The 27,565-nt window shown below is 39.3% G+C and overlaps 1 protein-coding gene and 1 pseudogene across 3 annotated transcripts in view; one reads left to right on the top strand and one right to left on the bottom strand.

The window, feature by feature from the left end:
- Positions 1-27,565, top strand: part of LOC134213343 (E3 ubiquitin-protein ligase Su(dx)) — a 59,768-nt gene that overhangs the window by 6,726 nt on the left and 25,477 nt on the right. The gene's annotated exons all lie outside the window — the stretch shown is intronic.
- Positions 11,565-27,375, bottom strand: LOC134210264 (uncharacterized; annotated as a pseudogene).

The following is a 27,565-nucleotide window of genomic DNA, read 5'->3' as shown; positions in this document are numbered from 1 at the left end:
TTGATTGACTGGTTGGTTGCTGCTTGATTTGTTAGTTGGTAGATCTGTTGAATGGTTGATAGTTGGTTGGTTGCCTGACTGGTTGATTGATTGTTGGTCGACTGGTTAGTTGATTAGTTGTTTTGTTATTTGGTTGATTGGTTGGTTATTTAATTGATAGGTTGCTTGACTGGTTGGTTGATTGGTTACTTGATTAGTTGGTCGGCTGGTTAGTTGATTAGTTGTTTTGTTGGTTGCTTGGATGGCTAATTGGTTGGTTGCTTGATTGATTGATTAGTTGGTTGGTTGGTTGATTGGTAGCATGCTTGAATGGATGGTCGTTTGATTGATTAGTAATTTGGTTTATGGGTTGCTGCTCGATTTGTTAGTTTGTAGAATGGTTGGTTGCTTAATTGGTTGATTCGCTGGTTGGTTGCTTGATTGCTTGGTTGATTGGTAGCTTGCATTAATTGTTGGTTGCTTGATTGTTGGTTGGTTGCTTAACTGGTTGATTGGTTGGTTGCTTGATTGGTTAGTCGGCTGGTTAGTTGATTAATTGTTTTGTTGGTTGCTTGGTTGATTGGTTAATAAGTTGATTGGTAGCTTGCTTGAATGGTTGGTTATTTGGTTAGTTGGTTGCTGCTTGATTTGTTAGTTGGAAGAATGGTTGATTGGTTGGTTTCTTTTTTGTTTATTGATTACTTGATTGGTTGGTAATTTGGTTGATTGGTTGCTTGACTGATTGATTGATTGGTTGGTCGGCTCGTTAGTTTATATGTTGTTTTGTTGGTTGCTTGAATGGTTGATTAGTTGGTTGGTTGAATGATTGCTTGGTTGATTGGTAGCTTGCTTGAATGGTGGGTTGCTTGATTGATTGGTTGATTTGTAGTTTGCTTGAATGGTTGGTTATTTGATTGATTGCTGCTTGATTTGTTAGATGGTAGAATAATTGATTGGTTGGTTGATTGCTTGCTTGATTGGTTGGTCAGCTGGTTAGTTGCCATGTTGTTTTGTTGGTTGCTTGGTTGGTTGATTAGTCGATTCGTTGCTTGATTGATTGGTAGCATACTTGAATGGCTGATTGCTGGATGTTGGTTGGTTATTTGGTTGATGGGTTGCTTTACCGTTTGATGGAATGGTTGGTCGGCTGGTTGGTTGATTAGTTGTTTTGTTGGTTTCTTGACTGGTTGATTAGTTGATTGATTGATTGATTAGTTGATTGGTTGAATGCTGCTTGATTTGTTAGTAGGTAGAATTGTTGATTAGTTAGTTCCTTGATAGTTGGTTGTTTGGTTGCTTCATTGTTTGTTGGTTGATTGATTGGTTATTTAGTTGAATGGTTGCATGATTGGTTGGTTGATTGATTGTTGGTTGGTAGAATGATTAATTGGTTGGTTGCTGCTTGATTTGTTAGTTGGTAGAACTGTAGAATGGTTGGTTGGTTGCTTGATTGGTTGTTTGACAGGTTGATTGATTGGTTGGTCGGCTAGTTAGTTGATTAGTTGTTTTGTCGGTTGCTTAAATGGCTGATTAGTTGGTTGCTTGATTGGTTGATTGGTGGCTTGCTTGATTGGTGGGTTGCTGGAATCGTTGACTAGTTAATTATTCAGTTGATTGGTTGCTTGATTGGTTGATTGATTAGTTGATTGGTTGATTAGTTGGTTGGTTGAATGTTGGTCGGTTGCTTGATGGGTTGATTAGTTGTTTTGTTGATTGCTTGATTGGTAGATTAGTTGATTGGTTGCCTGATTATTGGTTGGTTGCTTGATTTGTTAGTTGGTAGAATGATTGGTAGATTGATTGTTTGGTTGCTGCTTGATTTGTTAGTTGGTAGAATGGTTGACTGGATGGTTGCTTCATTGTTGGTTGATTGATTGATTGGTTGGTAATTTTGTTGATTGGTTGCTTGACTGGTTGATTGTTTGGTTGCTTGATTGGCTGGTCGGCTGGTTATTGATATGTTGTTTTGTTCGTTGCTTCAATGGTTGCTTGGTTGGTTGATTAGTTGATTCGTTGCTTGATTGATTGGTAGCTTGCTTAAATGGCTGATTGCTGGATTAGACAATCAAGCAACCAATCAACTAAATAAACAACCAAGCAACCAACAAACAATGAAGCAATCAACCAACCAATTAAGCAACCAGCCAACTATCAAGAAATCAACAGTTCTACACACCAAAATCATAAAATGTTTTTCAGCAAAATGCTTTATTGAAGAATTATCAGCAATTTTGAAACTTAATGAAAATCAGTATACCGATTTGTCTTAACTGAAAATCAGCATACTTTTCTAGATTACTGATCGTTCAGCGTTTTTTTTCGACGGGCACTGCTGTCAAACTTTAGGAAAAATTAGCCATTTTAGCTTGGTGATTTCTTTTCACAATTATTGTTTGTTGTAATATTTGTCATTTTAATCCATGATGAAACCGGTAAGTAGGGGAAATGATGGCTTTGGCAGGTTTTGTTCTATTATTGGCAGGGGTTTTTTTATGACTGACTAGGCTCAAATTTGGCCTAAACATTCTTTGTATATCAAACAGAAATGTGGCCAAATTTCATAAAATTTGGTCCACAAAAACCCCCTGCCAATAATAGACCCTGCCAATAACCCCCCTGCCAATAACAAAACCTGCCAAAGCCGTCATTTCCCCTACTTACCGGTTTCATCATGGATTAAAATGACAAATATTACAACAAACAATAATTGTGAAAAGAAATCACCAAGCTAAAATGGCTAATTTTTCCTAAAGTTTGACAGCAGTGCCCGTCGAAAAAAAACGCTGAACGATCAGTAATCTAGAAAAGTATGCTGATTTTCAGTTAAGACAAATCGGTATACTGATTTTCATTAAGTTTCAAAATTGCTGATAATTCTTCAGTAAAGCATTTTGCTGAAAAACTTTTTATGATTTTGGTGTGTATCCAACCAATCAATCAATCAATCAACTAATCAACCAATCAAGAAACCAAAAACAACTAATCAACCAATTGATTGTTGGTTGGTTGCCAATACAACCAACCAATCAGGTTATTTGATTGATTGGTTGCTTGCCTGGTTGATTGATTGGTTGGTCGAGTTTAGGACTCTCCATTTAATTCCACCAATTATTTTGACATCTTTGCAGATACGTATTTCGACCACAACTGTGTGGTCGTATTCAGTGTCTCGTACTTGACTCGACTGTTTTGTTGCTTGCTTGATTAGTTCGTAGGTTGGATAATTGATTGGTTGATTGATAAATTGCTTGATTGGTTGGTTGATTGATTGGTTGGTTATTTGGTTGATCGGTTGATTGGTTGCTGCTTGATTTGTTAGTTGGTAGAATGGTTGATTGGTTGGTTGGTTGCTTGATTGTTGATTGGTTCTCAATCTTACCAACTAATCAGGTTATTTGGTTGATTGATTGACGGGTTGATTGATTAGTTGCTTGATTGGTTGGTCGACTGGTTAGTTCATATGTTGTTTTGTTGGTTGCTTCAATGGTTGCTTGGTTGATGATTAGTTGGTTGGTTGCTTGATTGCTTGGTTGATTGGTAGCTTGCCTGAAAGGCTGATTGCTGGATTAGTTGGTTGGTTGCTTAATTGGTCGGTTTTTTAGTTGATTGTTTGCTTTACTGGTTGATTGAATGGTCGGTTGGCTGGTTAGTTGATTAGCTGTTTTGTTGGTTGCTTGAATGGTTGATTGGTTGGTTGCTTATTTGGTTGATTAGCTTGTTGGTTGATTGGTTGATTAGTTAGTCGGTTGATTGGTAGCTTGCTTGATTGGTTGGTTGCTGGATTAGTTGATTGATTGGTGGTTGGTTACTTATTTGTTTGATTGGTTGCTTTACTTGATTGATTGGTTGTGGTTTTTTAGTTGATTGGTTGGTCGTTTCGTTAATTGGTAAGTTGTTTATTTAATTGGTTAATTAGTTGGTTGGTTGCTTGATTGGTTGGTTGATTGGTAGCTTACTTGATTGGTTGGTTGCTGCTTGATTTGTCAGTTGGAAGTATGGTTGATTGATTGGTTGCTTGATTGTTGGTTGGTTACTTAATTTTTGGTTGGTTGGTTGACTGGTTGATTGGTTGGTTGCTTGTTGGTTAGTAGGCTGGTTAGTTGATTAGTTGTTTTGTTGATTGCTTGGTTGATTGGTTAATAAGTTGATTGCTAGGTTGCTTGATTGGTTAGTTATTTGGTTGATTTAACCAACCAACCCGGTTGCTGCTTGATTTGTTAGTTGGTAGAATGGTTGATTGGTTGGTTGCTTCATTGTTGGTTGATTGATTGATTGATTGGTAATTTGCTTGACTGGTTGATTGTTTGGTTGCTTGATTGGCTGAACGGCTGGTTAGTTGATATGTTGTTTTATTGGTTGCTTGGTTGGTTGATTAGTTGATTCGTTGCTTGATTGATTGGTAGCTTGCTTGAATGGCTGATTGCTGGGTTAGCCAATCAAGCAACCAATCAACTAAATAACCAACCAAGCAACCAACAAACAATGAAGCAACCAATTAAGCAACCAGCCAACTATCAAGGAACCAACTAATCAACAGTTCTACCAACCAACAAATCAAGCAACAACCAACCAATCAACTATTCTACCAACTAACAAATCAAACAGCAACCAACCAACCCATCAACCAAATAACTAACCAATCAATCAACTAACCAATCAAGCAATCAACAAAACAACTAATCAACTAACCAGCCTACTAACCAACAAGCAACCAACCAATCAACCAATCAAGCAACCAACCAACAATCAAGCAACCAACAATTCAAGCAAACAACCAATAACCAATCAAACAACCAATCAACTAAACAACCAACCAATCCAGCAATCAACTTATTAAACAATCAACCAAGCAGTCAACAAAACAACTAATCAACTAACCAGCCTACTAACCAATCAATCAACATGTCAAGAAACCAACCAATCAACCATACTACCAACTAACAAATCAAGCAGCAATCAACCAAGCAATCAAGCAACCAACCAACTAATCCAGCAACCAACCAATCAAGCAAGCTACCAATCAACCAACTAACTAATCAACCAATCAACCAACAAGCTAATCAATCAAATAAGCAACCAACAAAACAACTAATCAACTAACAAGCCGACCAACCAATCAATCAATCAGTCAAGCAACCAAACAACCAAATAACCTACCAATCAATCAATTAAGCCACTAATCAACCAATTAAGCAAATAACCATTCAACCAACTAACAAATCAAGTAAGCAACCAACCAGTCAACCAATCAAGAAACCAAATAACCAACCAATCAATCATCTAACAAAGCAAGCAACCAACAAGCTAATCAACCAAATAAGCAACCAACCAATCAACTATTCAAGCAACCAACAAAACAAGCAATCAACTAACCAGCCGACCAACTATTCAATCAACCAGTAAAGCAAACAATCAACCAATTAAGCAACCAACCAACTAATCCAGCAATCAGCCATTCAGGCAAGCTACCAATCAACCAAGCAATCAAGCAACCAACCAACTAATCATTAACCAAGCAACCATTGAAGCAACCAACAAAACTGAACTAACCAGCCGACCAACCATTCAATCAACCAGTGAAGCCAGTCATGCAACCAATCAATCAAATAACCTGATTAGTTGGTTGGATTGGCAACCAACCAACAATCAAGCAACCAACCAATCAACCATTCTTCCAACTAACAAATCAAGCTGCAACCAACTAACCAACAAATCAAGTAACCAACCATTTAAGCAAGGTACCAATCAACTTGTTAACTAATCAACCAAGCAACCAACAAAACAAATTATCAACTAACCAGCCGACTAACCAATCAATCAGCCTGTCAAGCAACCAACCAATCAACCATACCATACTACCAACTAACAAATCAAGCAGCAGCCAACCAAATAATCAACCAACCAATCAAGTAACCAACCAGTCAAACAAGCTATCAATCTACCAAGCAATCAAGCAACCAACCAACTAATCAACCAATCAAGCAACCAAACAACTAATTAACCAAGCAATCAACAAAACAACTTATCAACTTACCAGCCGACCAACTAATCAACCAATCAACTAAATAACCACAACCAATCAATCAACCAGTGAAAAAAACAGTCAACCACTCAAGCAACCAATCATTCAACCATTCAAGCAAGCTACCATACCAATCAATCAATCCAGCAACTTAGCTGAGTCGATTGATGTGTAACAATATGGATCTTCGGGCCTCTCAACAAAAGTTCGTTTTGAAGTGATCTTAAAATAGGTATGTATTCGTAATCATTACGGTAATTTATTACATATTACGGTAGTGTGGGCAGCAATGCGAGTCACCAAGTCATGCAAATGAATCTCCGTAAATATAATCAATGAAAAATGAAAAATTGAGCGCATCTGGCGAATATTGTTTTTATTAGCTGTTTTACTAATTTCCTGCTCTCGACGAGTTTCCGAATTTGGCGAGACAATATTCCCATTTTGCTTCTTTGGAGGATCTGAGCGCCGGCGTTCTCATAATCTTCTGCATCGGTAGTCGTAGTAAAGCAAATGTTGTATTCCTGAACCCCTTTATTGGTTCCAACACAAGGCCGTCGGAGTATGCCACCATATTTTTAGGTTTGCGACGATCAACAGCTGCTTCCGGTTTCTATTTATTATCGAATGACTAGGTAAAACCGTAACTGCTTCCAGACATTGAACTGAAATTCCGTTCTTAGCAAACCATGAAACTTTGGTAACCAATACCTTCTTCTTCTTATTGGCATTACACCCCACACTGGGACAGAGCCGCCTCGTGTTCATTAAGCACTTCTACAGTTATTAGTGAGCTAGCTACCAATCAACCAAGCAATCAATGAACCAACCAACTAATCAACCAATCAATTCACCATTCAAGCAATCTACATTCAAGCAATCTAAAACTACTAATCAACTAAACAAGGAACCAAATAAGCAACTAACTAATCGAGCAACCAACCATTCAAGCCCACTTTCAATCACTCAAGCAACCAATTAACCAATCAAGCAACTAATCAATCAACCAACCCATCAATTAAGCAACCATCCAATCAATCAAGCAATAAACCAATCAACCAACCAATCAAGCAATCAATCATTTAGGCAAGCTACCAAAGAACTAACCAAACAATAAACCAATTAGACAACCTACCTACCAAGCAACTACCAATCAAGCAACCAGCCATTCAGCCAACTAACAAATCAAGCAGGGGCCATCCTTAGCCGTGCGGTAGGAGGCGCGGCTACAAAGCAAGACCATGCTGAGGGTGGCTGGGTTCAATTCCCGGTGCCAGTCTAGGCAATTTTCGGATTTGGGAATTGTCTCGACTTCCCTGGGCATAAAAGTATTATCGTCTTAGCCTCATTATATACGAATGTAAAAATGGTAACCTGGCTTAGAAACCTCACAGTTAATAACTGTGGATGTGCTTAATGAACACTAAGTTGCGAGGCAGCTCTGCCCCAGTGTGGGAATGTAATGCCAATAAGAAGAAGAAGAACAAATCAAGCAACCAATCAATCGAGCAACCAAATCACCAATCAACTTTATAAGTAAAGAATCAAGTTACCAACTAAACAATCGAGCAACCAATCATTCAAGCCCACTTCCACTCAATCAAGCAACTAATCAATCTACCAACCCCCCAACTAAGCAAGCAACAAATCAATCAAGTAACAAACCAATCAATTTGTTAAGACAATTATTTTGAGCTTTTTAGTGCAATGTCTTCACTTGTCATAAGACGAATTTGTACAATCCCATTGAATTCCACCACTTAATTGTATCTTGACAGATACGTATTTCGACCTCAACAGTAAGGCCGTCTTCAGTGTCTCGTACTTGACTCGACTCGTCGCCGAGTCGAGTCAAGTACGAGACACTGAAGACGGTTTTACTGTTGAGGTTGAAATACGTATCTGTCAAGATACAATTAAGTGGTGGAATCTAATGGATTGTACAAACTCGTCTTATGACTAGGGAAACCAATCAAGCAATTAATCATTTAAGCAAGATACCAGTGAACTAACCAACCAATAAACCAATCAAGCAACCAACCATTCAAGCAAGTTACCAATCAAGCAACCAATCAGTAAAGTAACCAATTATCCAATCAAGCAACTAATTAACCAGCAAATCAACCAAACAACAAACGAATCAAGTAACCAACTAACCAATCAAACAAACAATCATTCTAACCCACTTCCAATTAATCATGCAACCATTAACCAATCTACCAATCAACCAACCAACCATTCAAGCAAGCTACCAATCAACTTCCAACCAATCAAGCAATTAAACATCTAACCAACTAACAAGTCAACTAATCAATCAATCAACCAACCAACTAATCAACCAATCAAGCAACCAAAAAACAAATAATCAACTAACCAGCAGACCAAAAATCAAGCAACCAATAAATCAACCATTTAAGCAAGCTACCAATTAACTAACCAACCAATAAAACAATTAGGCATTCAAGCGAGCTACCAACCAACCATTCAACCAACTAACAAATCAACCAACCAACCACCCAATTATTCAACCATTCAAGCAAGCTACCAATCAACCAACCAACCATTCAAACAACCTACCAATCCACCAGCCTGTCAACCAAACAATGAAACAACAAACTAATCAATCAACCTACTAATCAATCAAGTAACCCAATCAACTTTTCAAGCAACTAACATGAAAACCATTCAAGAAAACAACAAAACAATCAATCAACCATTCAAGCAAGCTACCAATAAACTAAATTAGGCAACCATCCTTTCAAGCATCTTACCAATCAACCAAGCAACCAATCATTCAACCATTCAAGCAAGCTACCAATCAATTAAAAAATAAATCAAGCAACCAATTAACCTATCAAGCAACTAACCAACCAATTAGGCAGCCAACCAATCAAACAACTAACCAATCAAGCAAACAATCATTCAAGACCACTTCCAATCAATCAAGCAACCATTAACCAATCAAGCAACTAACGAATCAAACAAGCTATAAATCAACCAACTAACTTATCAAGCAAATAATCATTTCATCAACTAACAAATCAATCAATCAACCAACCAACTAACCAATCACCCATCCAAGCAACCAACAAAACAACTAATCAACTAACAAGCCGACCAACCAAATAACCCACCAATTAAGCAACCAATTAATCAATCAAGAACCAATCAACCATATAACCAACGAATCAAGTAACCTACTAACCAATCGAGCTACCAATCAAAAAGCAATCAATAAACCAACCAACTAATTGACCAAAAAACCAACTGATTCACCATTCCAGAAACAAACAAAACAACTAATCAACTAACCAGCCGACCATCCAATTAGGCAACCAATCATTCAACCATTCAAGCAAGCTGCAAATCAATAAATCAATCAAGCAACTAATCAACCAACCAATCAACCAACCAATCAACCAAACAACAAACGGATCAAGTAACCAACTAACCAATCAAGCAAACAATCATTCAAGCCCACTTCCAATCAATCAACCAATCATTAACCAATCAAGCAACTAACCAATCAAGCAACCAACCATTCAAGCAAGCTAAGAATCAACCAACCAGCCAGCCAACTAACTAAACATTCAAGCAAGCAACCAATTAACCAATCAAGCGACTAACCAATCAACCAACAAAGCAACCAATCAATCAAATAACTAACGAATCAAGTAACCAACTAATCAATCGTGCAACCAATCATTCAAGCCCACTTCCAATCAATCAATCAATAAAGAAAGCAATCAATTAACCAATCAAGCAACCAATCAACTATATAACCAACGAATCAAGTAACCTACTAACCAATCGAGCTACCAATCAATAAACCAACCAACTAATTGACCAATCGGAAGGCCATCTGATCCACCATTCAAGCAACCAACAAAACAACTGATCATTCAACCAACCAAGCAAGCTACAAATCAATAAATCAAGCAACCAATTAACCAATCAACCAACTAATCAATCAAGAATCAATCAACCAAAAAACAAACATCAAGTAACCAGCTAACCAATCAAGCAAACAATCATTCAAGCCCACTTCCAATCAATCAAGCAACCATTAACCAATCAAACAACCAACCATTCAAGCAAGCTACTAATCAACCAACCAACCATTGAACCAACTAACCAAACAAGCAACCAAACATTCAACCATTCAAGCAAGCTACCAATCAATCAAGCAACCAATTAACAAATCAAGCAACTAACCAATCAACCAACAAAGCAACCAATTAGTCAAATAACTAACGAATCAAGTAACCAACTAACCAATCGAGCAACCAACCATTCAAGCCCACTTCCAATCAATAAAGCAACCATCCAATCAAGCAATCAACCATTTATGCAAGCTACTAATGAACTAACAAACCTATCAAGCAACCAACCCATCAACCAACCATCCAAGCAACTAATTATTCAACCAACCATTCAAGCAAGCTATCAATCAATCAAGCAAGCAACTAATCAACAATATAACCAACGAATCAAGTAACCTACTAACCAATCGAGCTACCAATCAAAACACAATCAATAAACCAACCAACAAATAGACCAACCAAACAACCAACTGATCCACCATTCAAGCAACCAACAAAACAACTAATCAACTAACCAGCCGACCAACCAATCATTCAACCATTATTTAAGCAAGCTACCAATCAATAAATCAAGCAACCAATTAACCAATCAACCAACCAAACAATCAAGCAACTAATCAATCAAACAACAAACGAATCAAGTAATCAACTAACCAATCAAGCAGCCAACCATTCAAGCAAGCTACCAACCAACCATTCAACCAACTAACCAAACATTCAATCATTCAAGGAAGCTACCAATCAATCAAGCAACGAATTAACCAATCAAGCAACTAACCATTCAACCAACAAAGCAACCAATCGATCAAATAACTAACGAATCAAGTAACCAGCTAACCAATCAAGCAACTAACCATTCAACCAACAAAGCAACCAATCAATCAAATAACTAACGAATCAAGTAACCAGCTAACCAATCGAGCAACCTACTATTCAAGCCCACTTCCAATCAATCAAGCAACAAACCAATCAATCAACCAACCAATAAACCATTTGAGCAAGCTACCAATGAACTAGTGGGCCCTCCTTAGCCGTGCGGTAAGACGCGCGGCTACAAAGCAAGACCATGCTGAGGGTGGCTGGGTTCGATTCCCAGTGCCGGTCTAGGTAATTTTCGGATTGGAAATTGTCTCGACTTCCCTGGGCATAAAAGAATCATCGTGCTAGCCTCATGATATACGAATGCTAAAATGGTAACCTGGCTTAGAAACCTCGCAGTTAATAACTGTGGAAGTGCTTAATGAACACTCTGTCCCAGTGTGGGATGTAATGCCAATAAGAAGAAGACTAATGAACTAACCAACCAATAAGCATCTAATCAATCAACCAACCCACCAATCAAGCAACCAACCATTCAAGCTAGCTACCAATCAACCAAGCAAACAATGTACCAAGAAATCAACTAATCCACCATTCAAGCAACCAACAAAACAACTAATCAACTAACCAGCCTACTTACCAATCAACCAATCAAGCAACCAATCATTCAACCATTCAAGCCGGAGGGGATTCTTTCGGGAATCCTGGGTAATTCATTCGGGATTATTCTTTAAAACGAGATAGTTTTTTTTCTCTGTAAAATTCCTGAGCGTTTCTAAATTCCTTCCAATATCAATAAACCTAACTGCCAGCGGTTCCTTTTCGTGCTTTCCGATAAATTGCACACGCAAAACAACAAATTTACTTCGTTCCTGTTGGTGCAGGACATTCGAATCGTGTGTTGGAGTTGGTAGTAAGTCTTTGCAGGAAAGTTTTGCCGATTACGTTGGTGAGTCGCCTACGTTGGTTCCGGAAAATGGCATATGTCGTACTGTTACGGGATCTGGATTGACCCGAGTGGGAAATCGATCGCGATGGAATATTCCTGGGAAATGCAACCGGTTGTCTGGAATAATTAACGGCTGGTGTAAGACTATTGAGATTCACCATGGTGTTATCCGTGGTGGCATTTGTCTTTTCCGTCGAGGACGTCTTCTCGTACAGCGTCGTGGACCGCCTTGGCATCATGCCGCCGGCACTGGGCCCAACCGTCCGGTTGCCGTTGCCGGAGTCGAACTGGTGCTACAGGCTTCGCCGGGCTGGAGATCGATGAATTATCTGCCGATGTGAATGGTTTGGAGCGGTTTGGTTATGCTCGACGCCGGCCTCTGGTTTTGTGCGGCTAATCTGGCAGTGTTCTCCTTCTTCTGTCGTTTGAAATTACTGCTAACTGACATCCGTTCCGAGATGCCACTGCTGGCCTTCGAGCTGTGATTATTACTGCCGGAGTTGTCAACCGCCGTGGGACCGGACCCAATGGCTGCCGATGCATCGCGTTGTTGCCACCGCCACCAGGCAGCGGTCACTGCTGCTGTCGGTCCGACACGTAAGGTTACACTGCCACTGGAGGCTCGTTTGATAGGTTTTGTGCTCGATGCAGATATTAATATTATACTTCGATGCACACCTCGGTACCTGGGACTTTGCTCTTGGGGGTAGCTAGCGGCGGCACCCTCATTGCCGGCGATATTACGTAGTGACAGAGACGATCCGGGCCGGGAGCCGTCGGACTCGGGGTCCGTACTCTTTCTTCCGAGTAGCAGATAAATGGTCAAAACATCAACAATGCTCACGACAAGCAAACACTTTGTTTAAATAAAATGAATAAAATCAACCGAAAAAGTTGTGCGACACGCGAGGGAAAAACATTGAACTGTCATGACAGATGATGTCATGATGCAATAGACTCTGATCGTAGCCAAAAACATATCAGAGGTAAACAAAAATGAAAATGACAACTGTTGTCAAACTGACGTGGTTCGAATTGAGGGGCTTCTCAATGGTCGAGTGATTGTAATAATTGTAATCCGTCACTCCCCAGGGGTATATAGTGGTGCCCGGAAAAATGGCCACCCCTCCGTCTATGTATTCGTCAATGATATTACTTTTAGTGGCTGTGGTGTTCTCCCGGCTGGTTGTGGCATGAATATTACAGCAGCGTACTCATTCAACGGAGTACCAAATCAGCAACAGCCGGGTCATAGAGTGATTTTCAGAAATTTTTGTGGCTTTGGACGAAAGGATTCCATCTAAAGTAGTGTCCTCCGGATATACAGTAATTTGGTGAGATTGTTTCGATTTGTTTGTAGTCTAGATTCATTATTAAAAACTAAATACGCGCCGAATTGATAAATCCGGAAGTTTGTTCATGGATCCATTATCCAATTGATAATGGTAGCATGAACAGGCGGGGCTTATTGTAAGCAGAAGTGACCTCGGACTGGTCATGAAATACCAGGCAGTCTGAAATGGGTCACTCGAGCTGCAGTAGAGCTAGCACCTTCTAACTCCCGGACTAAATCTGATTGTAATACAGTCAGCTTTTTTCCATAACATCACTGCCAGCCAGTGGGGGTTAGAATGGAGACACACACACACAGATAGCCCGATGGGCTTTAAGGAGGAATTTTCGAAGGAATTCCTAAAACAGTTTCTGTGGAAATTCATGAAGTAGACGTACTAGTTCATAAAGAATTTCAAAAAAAGATTGTCCAGTTTCCAAATATTTTTTAAATGAAGTTCTGAAATATTGTTATAGGTGGTGGCTGGCCCAATTATTACTTCCGGTCTTTTACTATACTTAGTATAGTAATAGTCGGGCATTCGTTCTACATATTACTAATATGGGGGTAAGCGTGGAGAATTGTTATAGAATTTAAAAAGAAAACGAATGCTAAGACCAAGTGCCACTGGATGACTCCAGACGGGCCAGTATAATGTGGGGTAGTCAGGGTTTAACTAAATTAGCTAATAGTGTAACTTATTTTGCCACGCACCAATTTCAGTATAATTTGTTTCTACGAATCAAATTCCTAGAAGTTAGGTTTTCAGCATTACTTAGCGCAAGAGAGGGTTATCATGAGTGATCAGCACTCATGGAACACATTGTTTAACGCGAATGTCAGCCGGGTTCGATCAAAAGTGTAAGATTTAGTGTAATTAGTTTAATTGTTTTTATTTTTAGGCATCAAACGTTAGGAGCATGTTTTCAGCGTCGCACAGCCCAGGAGAGGTGTAGGCTCACAACGGTATAGTGTAGGCCGTCCTCGATTGGGGTCCTGTGGGTCGCATTTAGTGGCTGTGCTCGGGGCAGTTATGTGTTGAAAGCGGTTTCGCAGCAGTTAGGATTGAGTTTTAATATAAACAGATGTAGGATTGAACAAAGTTATAACCTTTAAGGTTCATATTGTGGAGACTATTGACAGCCAAAGCGTTGAGGATAAGCTTTTAGTTAGCAACTGAATTAATTTATCCGATTTGGAATCCTAGATTGAATAGTAGGTATATATGGACAATAATAGAAACTATATACAGTTATCATTTTATTAAGTATTGAGGATATGTTTTTGGTTAAGTTGAGTATCAGGTGGGCATGTGTGATATCCATTAATAAGACAGAATTATTAGAACTGTATTTTTGTCTTTGTAGTAAGATTAATTACTTACTAATGTTTTGCGGGCCGGCGAGTGAAAGCGGCCCAATTCTTTTATCTACCTCTTTCCAGACGACCAGTGATGAAGAAAATCTTATTGTTCCGGTATCAGCAGTGGTATTCAAATTCATAACAACCACCGTCAATACAGGAAGTCTGTGTTCACAACGTGATTACTTCAAGGACAATCCCAACATCTTCTGTGAATTGCAGATAAGTATTGCGTTTATATTTTAATTGCACTGAGCTCGTTCTAATCTGATCGATGAACGAATTTACTTGTCACTAATCAATATCATTAGTAAATTTAAATATTGCCGTAGATTAGAAAAGCAAGTGCATATATTTCTATTTTATGGCAACATATCACAACGAAACGGACCCTTGGGAGCCTTAAGTAAGATCTCGGTCCGGTTGCATCTAAGGAGATCTTAGTGCAGTGCACACCGGACGTGTTGCCCAGTAGACGTATCGCTCAGTGGTATTTAAATACAACGCAGATAGGCTATGGTCAGAGGGTGCGTTGATATTACAAGATTACAAGATTACAAGAAGTTCTGAAATATTGTTAGACTGAAATATTCTATGTAGTACGCACTTCCCTTATTTTTCTGAATAATTAAATCAAGACAAAATTTTCAAAACGACTTATCTGCTTTTGTGAACAAAGATTCAAACGACGATTTGACGAATCTGATAGCTCTTTCACGCAAACCAACACCATCAATAGGTAGGTGAAGGATTCCGCTACCTGTTGGTGGTGTTGGTTTGCGTGGGAGAGCTATCCGATTCGTCAAATCGTCGTTTGAATCTTTGTTCACAGAAGCAGATAAATCGTTTTGAAAATTTTGTCTTGAAATGTTGTTTGAACAAATCTCGGGTACTTATTCAAAAGGACGTATGTGATGCAAGGGAGTTCGTGGGGCAGTACCAGGCGGGTTTTATGGGCGAACGCTCCACCACGGACCAGGTGTTCACCATTTGCCCACACATCATCTATTCATCGACTTCAAAGCCGCATATGATACAATCGATCGGGACCAGCTATGGCAGCTAATGCACAAAAACGGATTTCCAGATAAACTGACACGGTTGATCAAAACGACGATGGATCGGGTGATGTGCGTAGTTCCAGTTTCAGGGCATTCTCGAGTCCCTTCGAAAACCGCAGAGGGTTACGGCAAGGTGATGGTCTTTCGTGTCTGCTATTCAACATCGCTTTGGAAGGGTAATACGAAGAGCAGGGATTAACACGAGTGGTACAATTTTCAATAAGTCCGTCCAGCTATTTGGCTTCGCCGACGACATAGATATTATGGCACGTAACTTTGAGAAGATGGAGGAAGCCTACATCAGACTGAAGAGGGAAGCCAAGCGGATCGGACTAGTCATTAACACGTCTAAGACGACGTACATGATAGGAAGAAGTTCAAGAGAAGACAATGTGAGCCACCCACCGCGAGTTGGCATTGGTGGTGACGAAATCGAGGTGGTAGAAGAATTTGTGTACTTGGGCTAACTGGTGACTGCCGAAAATGTTACCAGCAGAGAAACTCGGAGGACTCGTGGAGGACCAACGCGCACTTGGAGTTTTCGAAAGAAAAGTGCTGCGTACCATTTATGGTGGGGTGCAGATGGCGGACGGTACGTGGAGGAGGCGAAGAACCACGAGTCGCAACAGCTGTTGGGAGAACCATCCATCATTCACACCGCGAAAATCGGACGACTGCGATGGGCCTGGCACGTAGCCAGAATGTCGGACAGTAACCCGGTGAAAATGGTCCTCGACAACGATCCGACAGGCACAAGAAGGCGAGGTGCGCAGCGGGCAAGGTGGATCGATCAGGTGGAAGATGACTTGCGGACCCTCCGTAGACTGCGTGGTTGGCGACGTGTAGCCATGGACCGAGCCGAATGGAGAAGACTCTTATATACCGCACAGGCCACTTCGGCCTTAGTCTGAATAAATAATAATAATCCTACACTGCCAAAAATATCTGTATAAGATATATGTGTCGCCGTTATAAATTTTTGCAATAGCTCCACCCTAATATAATCGATATAGAACCACACATAAATTAAATACAGTCGACTCTCCACATCTCGATGTTCTATATCTCGATATCTCTCCCTATGTCGATAATTTCCTCAGTCCCTTCAAGCTACATACACTTGGGCTTTCTACATCTCGATAACCTTCCTATCTCGATGGGTTCTGGTCATATTTTGTTCAGTATTCATTCTCCTTATGTCGATATGGTTAGATTTTTAGGCTACTAGACCATCTTTGAACAATAGCAAACACATCAACAACAGGAAACGACATTTGTTTTGTTGTCGTTTTTCATAGCATAACAGCTTTTTGGATCTAGTACCCAATTCAATTTTCCTTCCATTCCTCGATCTCTCCCTATCTCGATGGTCCCTTCAATATCGAGATATGGAGAGGCGACTGTAATTGCTTATTCGAGACCACAGTTTATTTGGATATGTATTTTATTAATAGTTCGCGTGGAGAATGGCTATGTGTGCGCTGATTTACATCATAAGTTAAATCTATGGATTTTTGCCAATAAATATGTGTGGATTTTTAGTAGTGTAAAACAGTTTCTGTGGAAATTCATGAAGTAGACGTAGGGTAGAATACGGCTTTGGCAGGGTGCGACATTTGTTGGCACCCTCAATAATATTTGCGTTTTCCAGCAAACATACACTATTTATGAACATAAATTTGATTCAATCACACAATTTCAAGTCTAGGCTTTCATTTGAATAAGTTGTTTGTGTAAAAGTAGCAAGAATTGACGAATTAATCACCGAAACAAATTTGCCCCTACGAAATCCTTGCCATTATTGCATCGCCCAAGAAAGCAGCAGACGAAAAGCAATTTGTTACTTACTTTTTTGGATCGCCTGTTTCTTCTCTTTATCGTCTATGATACGATAAATTAAGTACGTAAACTATACTTTTTACACTTTATTACCACTTGATTATCACCACAAATAGCAAATTTATCCAATATTTGCTCTATGTTTCACTAAATAAAATTGGGACTGTTCGTTTTCTTTGGCAGCAGCGCACTTTGGAATAAAGCGAGAGAATGTGTTTGTGAGCATATCAAACACACGCTAAAAAAATACCACGCACAATTCCATGTGATTTAATTTAGCAAAACTACGAACAAAATATCCGGCGTTGGCATTTATTTAAAAAAAGTGTTAGAATACAAATGCTTCTATTCAGATTTTTACTCAGACCATGAATTATATCAAAAGTGATAGCCACACCGTAGTATTTTAAGCCTTATGTGGCTGACAGAACCGTTTTCCTTTTGCAACTTCAATACTTTCCAAGCTCATCAAAAAAATTATAATCATTCCCGTTCATACATAGCGCATTTCAACCATAAATAATTCAGAAAAATATATTAAGCTCTTTTAGTGGAATGTATTAAACCGTCTAAGACGAATTAAGTACTGTCCATTTAATTCCACCAGTTAATTTTCGTTATCTTTGCAGATACGTATTTCGACCACAACTGTGTGGTCGTCTTCAGTGTCTTGTACTTGACTCGACACCAGTCGAGACTGGTGTCGAGTCGAGTACAAGACACTGAAGACGACCACACAGTTGTGGTCGAAATACGTATCTGCAAAGATAACGAAAATTAACTGGTGGAATTAAATGGACAGTACTTAATTCGTCTTAGACGGTTTCATAAATAATTGCCTACTTTTAGGGTATTATCAATTATTCAACTGTAGACGTAGTGTACGAATGAGGTGGCTCCAGCTCAATCTTATGTGTATAGATTTGGTTTTACATAGTTTACGTCGTGGTACACAACCCCCATGATTATTTTGATGAAACAAACATATCATGTAAGGACCTTCAAATCTAAGGACCGTAAAGAGCAAGCTGTATATTTGAAACTGGTTGATAGACTTTTGCTTACGCGTGAAGACTCTAAGGCATTACAAAAGACAAAAGATGTAAATCTTGGCAGCGGACGAAAAGTATGTAAGTTCCCTTCTCCAAAATGCCCAACATTATTCAAATAGGTTAAAAATGGTCACAGTTATGAAATTGTCAATATCTGGGTACACGGGTACCCTATCTGCCATTCACGTCTGTTTTTTGTTGGCCGCATAAGGGGTAAAATTTGTTTTACAATGTGTTTAAATGTTTTTGCCTATCTTCCACGTGACATAAAATTGATGCCAAGGCTAAAATTCATGTTTTGTTTTAAGCCAGTTTTGATAATAATTAAAATTTCTTCCAAAATTGAGTGAAGCGAGATGAGCGTGCGGCCGATTATTATGAATGAATTTTACTACTAGAGGATATAAACAACCAGCATCTGGCACCAATACATTACTAGTTTTCTACTTCCATGTCTAGTTGCTGAAGGGAGCAAAATCATTGCTGATAATAGAAATTGCTATGCCAATAGAAGAAACGTTGACCTGTTACTTTATATTAAATTTACTAAGTTTGTGGTAAAAGATATTATATTAAGTGAACACCGATCATCAAAGGAAGAGCATGCGAATGTATACCAGTTGAACTATACCTGTGTTTTAGTGTAATTATTCATTATTTTTATCATTCAATTTGGCGAATGTCTTAGACTGCTAAGAATAGGTATTTTCCCCTACTAGTGTCTAAAAAAATTAAAAAAAAAATGTTCGGGTTTCCAAATATTTTTTAAATGAAGTTCTGAAATATTGTCAGAGTATAAGAAAAGTCCAACCCCGTACTGCTTACTGTATTTAATTAAATTGCGTCTAGAATTTTGAGAAGAGTTTTAAAAACTTCTCCGTATGGTTTCCCATGGAGATTTTTTCGATTATCATCTTTCTGCTTCTTCTTCTTCATGCAACATCAAAGCGCCAATTGCTGATGAAGAATGTGTGTAGCCTTGGCACCCAAGATCAATTAGCCGATATTTTTACAAAGTCATTGGATAGTGGAAGATTTCAAATATTAAAGAAGAATTTAGGACTAGACGATTGAGAAGAGGTGTGACCAAAGGAACCAATACATCGTGTACAATCGTTATAATTCCATCATTCCATCACCATCATTCTTCTTCTTATTGGCATTACATCCCCTCACTGGGACAGAGCCGCCTCGCAGCTTAGTGTTCATTAAGCACTTCCACAGTTATTAACTGCGAGGTTTCTAAGCAAGGTTACCATTTTTGCATTCGTATATCATGAGGCTAGCACGATGATACTTTTATGCCCAGGGAAGTCGAGACAATTTCCAATCCGAAAATTGCCTAGACCGGCACCGGGAATCAAACCCAGCCACCCTCAGCATGGTCTTGCTTTGTAGCCGCGCGTCTTACCGCACCATCATATTGACTCCAAATTGAAATTGATATAACTTTTTTGTTGTTTGGCCAATTTTGGATTTCTTGGGCTGCCAAGAGGTAATTTTATCATATTTCAGGTCGTAACTTAAGATTGACCATAGGTGGACGGGTACCTCGCGGGATGGGATTTTTGTGAAAAAGGGTACGAAAACAGTGTTTTGTTGCATATTTTACTTATATCTGAAAATCCTACCCATTTTAAACTGCACTGTTTCAAAAAGATTATGCAGGAAGGCGTGTGCTTTGACATGAAGTATTGATTAGCAGTATTACAAGCAGAGTGTAAAATAATCGAAAATTTTTGGTGAAGTCCATCTTTTTTCACTTGTCAGTTCACTTCCAGACACATTCATAGTCGGCGCTGGACTAGTCATTGAATATTTATGCACATTGTACAAATTGATAAATTATCTAAAATCTGAACACGTTTCAAATGAGTAATGTAATTTATCACATAGAACTGAAACCGATTTTCATCCTCAAGGCACTTTTACCGGTAAACATCAACATAAACAATGCTAATTATGTTTTTTCTGCACATAGTAAGCACACTCAGTGACAGTCGAATGAATAACTTGGTGCAGTAGTCGTCTGACTATGTCATTCTATGTTTTGAATATTCATGCGATGTTTGTCAAAATTCTGACCGAAATTCCTTCATGAAGATGAATATTTGAAGCTCTGATTACAAGGCCCGCGGTAGGGTACAGTGACTATAATACTGTACCCTGCCCTATCAACTAACCAAGCTTACATGGTTCAACACACCATTTTCTTCATAACTTTCGAAAGCAATGACCGATCGTGATTATATGCTATGGTGATTAACAAGGGGTTTGTTCCCCGATGGAGTGCAACTTGTTGCGAGAAAATCGGTAAAGAATTGAGGGGGTCAAACGCAAAGGGGTGTACGTGACAAAAAGTTAGATTGTGACAAATGGGCGCGAAATTAAAAAAAAAATTTGCTTCATGCAAATTGTATGGAAATTTTAAAAAAACACTATTTTTCTATGAATTTCCACATTTTTGCCTTTCTCGTACAACAAAGTTGTACCAGAAGACTATAATTTCACTCCAAAAGCCAACTTTTGATAGGAGGCTCAGAGACCCATAGTGTTATATACCAATCGAATAAGCTCAAAAGACTGAGCAAATGTCAGTCTGTGTGTGTGTGTGTGTGTGTGTGTGTGTATGTGTGTAGCCCGGGATTTTTTTCGTTAAACACGTTTCATATGAAAGGACTTGACCGATTCGAATGCAACTGGTTTCATTCGACGGAGAAACGTTCCTAGTTGGACACTATTGTTTTTGTTTGCTAATAAATTCTGTGGTTTGGATAATATTATTACTTTTCGTTTAATAAATACACTGTTTATACGCACTGTTCTGGCGACACTGCTTGTACGCAGCCAAGTCACGATCAGCGTTTGGCTAACAAAATATCAGTTCAATCAAAGTTAATTGCCTATTTCCGGGGATTAAACCACCCGACTTGGACGTTAATTTACAATGTTATGAAAACTCATATGTGAATATGTACGTTATGTGGAAGATATTGATTTGGAAAATGTATTGGAGGTAACCACTTTCCCTTCGATGGGACTCGAAGGCCGACGGAGGTCCTTCGTAGCTTAGTTGGTTAAAGCACCAGTCTAGCGTACTGTAGGGTCATGGGTTCGAGTCCCATCGAAGGGAAAGTGGTTACCTCCAATACATTTTCCAAATCAATATCTTCCACATAACGTACATATTCACATATGAGTTTTCATAACAAAATATGTTCTTCAATTTTTCCGTGTTTTGTGACAGTTGACAGACAGAGGAGGAAGAAAAAGGTGAGCAAAAAGTAAAAGTAGATATAAAAGGAACGTAAACAAAAGCTAGAAGTTGAAAGTGAATAATATTCATGGATAAATTAAATGTTGAGGAAGAGTGTAGATTGAAGAAATTATCGTGTATAAAGTTGCATAAATCTGGTCATAAGATCACATCACCCCGTAGCCGTAACCCGTAAGTAGATCGGAAACATGAAATAAATGTGAATTGTAATTATGCTTCAATGAACAGCTGAGCAATACGGGTGCAAGACAGTACAGTGGTGCTCAATCATTTCTGAACAATCGACATAATAAAAGGCACATTCGACACACAGCTTGAAGAAAAGAGGGAAACATCAGGTAATCATATAGTACACGCTAAAACTGAATAAGCTAAATTAAGAAATAAAATTATTGAAGGTGAAGTGAGAAAAGGAAGCCTAGGAAAATAAACATTAAAATTATAAGTTGAGCATTAAAAGTAACGGTAAAGATTTGTAAGACAAAAAACTAAATTTCAAACTTTAATTAAACTTTACAGTTTGATCATCCTTTGGTTGATTAGCATTAGCATTAGCATTTTTACGGTGTAATTCGTAGATTGGACACTAGTGATACTCATGTTTTACTTTTGAGATCCTTATCTAGAATGCTATCAGAAATCAATAAGGGGAGTGGTCCTTGATTCCAGTCTAATATAAAAAATAACAAAAGCATGAGGATTACTACTCCTGGCCACGCCCATCTTTACCGTAACTAGGGAGAGGAAGGAAGTGTTGATGTGGTACTTACTTAACGAAAGGCCACCGACTTAGCGACACCCTCACAAATACCACGGAGTTGGATAATGAGGAAGGTATTCGTTGAGTCAGGATTTGCCTGTAGCTGGCAATGTAACCGTGATAGATCTTACCCCGTAACACACCATGTAAAGGTGTCTACCCAGCGTTACGGGTTAGTTTGATCATCCTTTGGTTGATTACCAAAAACGGTTTCATTTCTATCCGACCGTCCGAACACGCACACTTTGAGTCATTAATCAATTTAACCGTGGCGCAATCCATTACATCTCATAGTTGAGTAACTTTTAAGCAGCGTGATATAATAGCATTAAAGCTTTTAACCGCCAAAATGTAGGCAATTAACGTTGCATTTATCATACCAATTCGAATCGTGAAAGGCATAATCGCCACTGGCGGATAAATTTGGGGTTTTTATAAACAACGTACAAACTATATCCACATATTGCAAAGCAATAGCTCTAGAACCATCGCATTTTTCGCTATAGTCAACTCAAATTTGATCAAAATGTTACTAACATCCCTCTGCTTCTAACTGCTCAATTACTATAGGAATAAGGAGCTAATATTTTTCGGTTTCCGTGTGCATACACACGGAGTGACAGACATTTGTTAAGCTCGACGAGCTAAGTTAATTGGTATATAACGTTATGGGTCTCCGAGACTTCTATCAAAAGTTCGATTTTGGATTGAAATGATAGCCTTTCGGTACAACTTTGTTGTACGAGAAAGGCAAAAAAACTAAATTTGAGTTCAATCCCTTAAACCTAATGTTTGCTGTTTGATTTGATTTCCTTTTGCTGTTTTTGATCATGGGGTGGAATGAAAGAAATCCCAAATCTAAAACAACTTAATGTTTAGGTTGTTTGATCTACCCGTGTATAATACAAAACAAACCTAATTCTCCATCACCAGGTGACAGAAATTCTGCTGTCTAGCAATGACTATCTATCTGCAAAATTTATGACAAGACCGATCGTGAGGAACCTATTCACATATGAATTGGCGTCAAAGTCGTTGTCACGCATGAAAGTGTTTGATTATCATAGCTCTCTGCAATGTCGTAGTTCAGATCCTTGCTTTTTTGTAATTAACAACTTTTAGCCACAATGCAGTTCCAGGTGTGTCAAAAAATATATTATCCGGTTAAAATTATGCTAGCTATTTCAGAATATGGTTGATACCTAAATAGGGTAACGGGAGTTACCCTAGCATGTATAGTTGGCTCATTAAGCAATTTAATCAACAGTAATTCAGCAATAGAGTTACTTTCTTTTGAACATTATGTGAACGGATAACAATTACATTATTTCATATTAATTGCACAATTTCCATTAGTATAGCTACACGATTTACCAACAATTTTCTGAACAATATTTGGAGCACCCGCAGCCACAATCATTTATTATTTATTTAGTCTAAGGTCAGTGTAGCCTCAGCCAAGGAAGTTAACGATCATTCAGTAATTTGCGTTCGATCATTTAGTAGTTTGTCAATAACACATTCCAGAAGCTGAATTTCAAAATATGTTGTATGGTGGACTTCTAGTACGAAGGTTTTTCTACAACTCTGCCTAATGATTCGTTGTTTGAATTCCACTACTAACGGAATTATAGCTATAGTTTCAGTAACTTAGACTAAATGATAACAAAATTCCAATCATTTAGTTTAAGTTACTGCAACTAGCGCTCCAACTCCGTTATTAGTTGAATTCTAATAACGAACCATTAGCAAAGTTGTAGAAAAACCTTCGCACTAGAATTCCACCATACAACATATTTTCACATTCAGCTTCTGGAATGTGTTATTCACAAACTACTAAGGGTCTGTCTCATTTGGAGAATTAAACTGAAATTAAACTTAAAAGTGACATTTCAATAATTATCAAATAACCCTGCTCGCAGAGCAAGATTACTTTTGACAGATATCGAATCATTTTGCATCGATGTCTTATTGGAATTGCTGGGTAGCACCAGCCATTCTTATGACTGGGTTATTTGCTAATTTTCGAACTGTCACTTTTAAGTTTAATTCTCCAAATGAGACAGACCCTAAATGATCGAACGCAAACTGCTGAATGATCATTAACATCCTTGGCCTCAGCAGTACATAATAGTCGTCCCCATTCAGCACGATCCCTAGCTGTACGTCACCAGCCACGCAGTCGGCGGATGGTCCGCAAATCGCCTTCTGCCTGATCGATCCACCTTGCTCGCTGCGCACCGGGCCTTTTGTGAGCCCGTCGGATCGTTTTCAAGAACCAATTTCATCTGATTACTGTCCAACATTCTGGCTAAGTGCCCGGCCCACCGCAGTAGTCCAATTTTTGCGGTGTGAACGGTCCTCCACGAGCAAATGAATTAATCCACAGTGATGCTCATATTGAGGAAGGCGGACGGGGTAGTCGACCAAGCGATAATCGAATGAAATTTCGTTGAATGCGCCCGTCCCGCTACTCTGCACTACATGATATGGAGCTCACACGAGGACAGTGTATTCCAGTGTACTGCGGACCAGGCCACAGTAGAGAGTTTTCAAGCAGTATATATCTTCAAACTCCTGAGCGTTTCATTTTATAAATCCAAGCATTGCATACGCCTTGGCGGTTGTTATAGTTAAGTGCAAATTGGAATCTGGCTGGTAAATATAAATAGATGGCGCCGACTTGCTCCCGATTCTCGAAGGCATTGACCAAAGAAGAAACGAATGATATAAGATTAGTTATACCTCGATAATAAGCATAATCTAATATATGTCCTTTAGGGAGCGTCCACAAATTACGTAACGCTTAGAGGGGGGAGGGGGGTTGAGCGAATTGTGACGATCCATACAAAATTTTCAGATATTTCATACAAAAAGTGTGACATAGGGGGGAGGGGGGGTTGAAAATGTCCAATTTTTGCGTTACGTAATTAATGGATCTTCCCTTATGTCCATCAAGCCAACTCGAAGGCATTTCTCCTGCCTCCCAAATCATTTCAATCACTTGGATTTTTTCGTTCAGCCAGTCGCTCCTAACTTTTAGGAGCTCGACCGGGATTCCGTTCCCCCCAGCGGCCTTACCATTCCTTAGCCTCGAACAGCCTTTCTAGCGTCGCTCTACTGCTTGTCCATCATCCCCAATCCTAATTATGTTTGGGCCCTATCTGTCCGATTGTCCATGGGTGTCCTTCGACTCTTTCGTCGAGATTATGAGCAAATTGCAACGCCTTCGCCAAACAGTCGCTGTATGTTCAGTCACGTGGTTCTCTCACGTCGGTGATGCTGGACAGCCTTGCGGGTCGGAGTCGATATTTGAGCTTCGAAAGGTCCTCACATCTATGACATGTGAGAAATTTCAACCGTCCTCCGAAACATGACCGATTTGCCATTTGGGTGTGCCCAGGTGTGCTTTCGAATATTCTTGCGTGCAAGATAGCTACAGATAGCCATTCCTTTGGCTGCGGCAACATTGACTAGCCTCAGGCCGTTGTCATTGGTAGTTGCGTGGAGGCTCTCCTTTCCAATGACTATGCGAAACAATACTTCCCTCCGACCTGTGCATTTGCGTCACCGATGATGAATTTTACGTCGTGTTTTGGTCATTCTCTGTAGGTATTATGTAGACGCTCAAAGAGCTTGTCCTTCACAGCATCGGGTTTGTCGTTCTCCTTTCCGTTCTCCTGTTCCTCGTCATCGGACCTCCTGAAGTGCTGCAACCTCCACCTTAATCTTTTGTGACTCTCGGGCAAGCAGGACAACTTGTGCAGGTTTCAACAGGGTCACAACGTTTCAAGTACCGAGTTTTTCCCATCAGTTTCCGTTAAGCATTGTTAAACCTGTTTTCGATTACATTTTACTGATCTCAATCGATTGTATCATATGCGGTTTTAAAGTCGATGAATAGATGATGCTTGGGCACGTTGTATTTACGGCATTTCTGCAATATTTAGCGAACGGCGAACACCTGGTCCGTGATAGAGCGTTCGCCCATGAATCCCGCGTTGTTTGTGCTACAAATTCTTTCGCAATTAGTGCTAGTCGACGGCATAAAATTTGGGATAGAGTACCTTGTAGGTGAGTCGTTGGAATAACTTATTTGAAGTAATCCTAACTTGCAAATTTATGACAAATGTTCAGCTTCTGATTTTTAAGAATTTAATGGTAAATCACACATTGGCAAATATATTACTCAAATGTCCAGGAAAATAGAGAAATAATAATATGATAGATTAGCAATGATATGTGATAAATTAAATAATTTTGAAGGACAACGACTTTCAGGGAAGGTAGAATGTTTATGCACTTAAAAGCTTTAAAATCACTTTAACATGGTCAAAACGTAAACGGAACGAATCGCAAAGTTCACCAGACTTATACTGCCGCTAAGCGCAAGTCAGACTTATCTGTATATGGACGCCATATCCAGATAAGTCTGACTTGCGATTAGCGGCAGTATAGAGCACACCAAAAGCTTCCGTTGAGAGGTTGCTGCGACGATTTTTTACTTTTATTTCTACCTTTAGATTTAGAGGCTCTCCTTTCCAATGACTATGCGAAACAATACTTCCCTCCGACCTGTGCATTTGCGTCACCGATGATGAATTTTACGTCGTGTTTTGGTCATTATCTGTAGGTATTATGTAGACGCTCAATAAGCTCGTTTCCGTTCTCCTGTTCCTCGTCATCGGACCTCCTGAAGTGCTGCAACCTCCACCTTAATCTTTTGTGACTCTCGGGCAAGCAGGGCAACTTGTGCAGTTTTCAACAGGGTCCTAACTTTCCAAGTGCCGAGTTTTTCCCACCAGTTTCCGTTAAACATTGTTAAACCTGTTTTCGATTACATTTTACTGATCTCGATCGATTGTATCATATGTGGCTTTGAAGTCGATGAATAGATGATGCGTGGGCACGCCACGTTGTATTTACGGCATTTCTGCAATATTTAGCGAACGGCGAACACCTGGTCCGTGATAGAGCGTTCGCCCATGAATCCCGCGTTGTTTTGAGCT

The sequence above is a fragment of the Armigeres subalbatus genome, chromosome 2 (assembly GCF_024139115.2).
Source record: "Armigeres subalbatus isolate Guangzhou_Male chromosome 2, GZ_Asu_2, whole genome shotgun sequence".
Classification (NCBI taxonomy): domain Eukaryota; kingdom Metazoa; phylum Arthropoda; class Insecta; order Diptera; family Culicidae; genus Armigeres; species Armigeres subalbatus.
This window is presented reverse-complemented; position numbering and strand designations above follow the sequence as displayed.